Source organism: Crocodylus porosus, unplaced genomic scaffold (genome assembly GCF_001723895.1).
Source record: "Crocodylus porosus isolate Cpor-Errol unplaced genomic scaffold, CroPor_comp1, whole genome shotgun sequence".
Lineage (NCBI taxonomy): Eukaryota > Metazoa > Chordata > Crocodylia > Crocodylidae > Crocodylus > Crocodylus porosus.
In genome coordinates, this window is record NW_017728924.1 from 11,544,715 (window position 1) to 11,547,094 (window position 2,380).

Here is a 2,380-nt window from a genome sequence, read left to right on the forward strand (position 1 = left end):
GCCAGGGAGCTGCAGGTTGGGAGTGAGGGGCACCAGCAAGGGGTGGGGGGCAGGGTACTGCTGTTTGGGAGTGAGGTGTATTGGCAGGGCTGGGGTCAGTGGGTCTGGAGTGAGGGTCAGTAGCAGGCCTGGGGGTGTGTGGCTTGTCAGTGAGGGGCAACAGAATAGGCAGGGGCAGGGCACTGGCATGTCACTGCCCCCCTCCATTATATTCTCCACCCCCCCCCGATGTGTGTCCTCATTTTTGGACCTGGAAATATGGTAACCCTACTAACCCCATGAATTCATTTGCAGGGTGCTGACAGAGGACCCTAGAAAAGTGTGGCTGCAGGCATGATGGAGGAAACTCCAAGTGTTCTAGCTTACCCTCAGTTCACCAACACATGCCTCATTTGAAGCATGTGAATAGCCCCATTAACTTCAATGGCTCACTTAGATACTTAAAATGTAGCATGTGCTTCATTACCCTGATGAATCAAAACCACAGACCAAAGTTGTGGTGCTCTATAACAGTTCCTGACAATGCCTTCTGCATTTAGGTGTGCTGCATTGTATGCTGGGTGACAGCAGCCCAGAACTCTGCCACGGATGAATAACCAGGATCTACAAATAACCATTTATGTTAAGCTTTTAATAGTTCCCCACCATTCCTGGAGTAGCAATGCAGGTTGATGGGGGTAACAAGAAAGCCGGTGTAAGTGAGGTTTGAGCATGGGTGATCGATGCAGAGCAACACTGCGATGTTAGAATGCAATGGCTTTGTCCCACAACACTGAGTTAAACCTAGAGCCCTGTCCTGTATCATCTCTGCCTGGTTCCATGAGTTCCTTCCTGATCTACAAGACAACCCATTGAGCTGTGATGAATTACTAACTTATGTAATTTAAGGGAAAGAAAAATCACCCACAGACCAACAAGGACAGCTCCACTGGGAAATAATTTATCTCTGTCATTCCTGACTCATCTGCTCAACATTAGTTTTGTTTAAGCCTGAAATACAACCTTTGAGGCAATCCCAGGAAACACACAGAAAAGAAAAGGTGGTGCCCTTCACAACTCATCTATGTGCCTGCTACAGGAAGGGAAGCAAAATAGAAGGAATCCCTGTCACCCACTCAGCCTTGTGATCGAGTTAGGACTGCATCTAAACAGGGTCAAGCTGGGTCACTGTTTGGCCTGGAGAATTATTATATCAGGGAAATCTAGATGCTGAATGAATGCCTTGCTAAGAGATGGAGGGTTATCCTACTGGAAATGGTTTTCTGAGTAGGTATAAAACCACCATTCCAATCCTTGGTGCTCATGACAGGTGACCTACCGCTATCTAAGACAAAGTTTTAAAGCCTGCTGTATTGTCTAAGTGCCACATATCATAATTATGCACCATTTCCCAGAACTTCAATGGGACAATTTAAATTATTCTTCCCTTCCTGTCCCAACCCCCTGCCAGACATTGCTCTGAACTGTCACTCAGCTATTGTGTCCCATCCAAGATGTGGACGGATGATGTGAGTGGTACTGTAGCCTGAGTGTCAGTGTCAGCCTGCACGATCATTTGGGAAGAAAATCTCTCTATGACTGTAAAAAAAAATAGTGATTCCTTTCAGACTTAAAGTAAATATTGTTTTTTCACATAGAGCTATAAATCACAGCCTGACTTTTGACTAATGACTCCTATTCTGGAGTTCAAGTACTTTATAGCCCCCAATCCATGAAAGCCAACTAGCTAGATGCTAGGAGTTTAGACACATATGCTTTGTTAATAAGCTATACTGTTTGTCTTGAAAAAAGTGCATCAGAGTGACCTGCCATTACCCACGACCTGCCTTGCACTTCAGTGACTGTTTTTGGGAGCTGGGTGAGGGAGGTGGGCATGCAGAGAAGACAAAGGCAAAAGATCTGGTAGACATTTGACAAAGGAAGACAAAGGCACAAAATGCTGTGACTGGAAGAAAGAGACAAAATTATGCTGGAAATAAAATGCAATTTTTTATTCACAGGGTATCTTGATGCAAGAAATACTGGGTGAAGTTCTGTGGCCTCTCATTAAGAGAGTTTGACTGGATGATTATACTGACTCCTCCTGGTCTAACCACTGTTAGGTATACCTTGCACATCCTTCTGGTCAGGTTGACATCAGCTGAGATGCTGCAAGTCAGGGAGCTAATTCACCAGTTTAGACATCACAGAACTCCCTCTAAGCATAAGATTTAAACTACGGGTTTTAAACTAGGCTCGTCGGGGGAGGGGGAAGATGAGGGCGGAGGAGATGATGAACTACCAGGCCCAGCAACAGCCAGCGAGCCCAGACCAATGGTCAAAAGGGAGAAACAGGTAAGTGATGGGGGACGGGGCATTGCTGAGACTAGGGGGTCAGTGG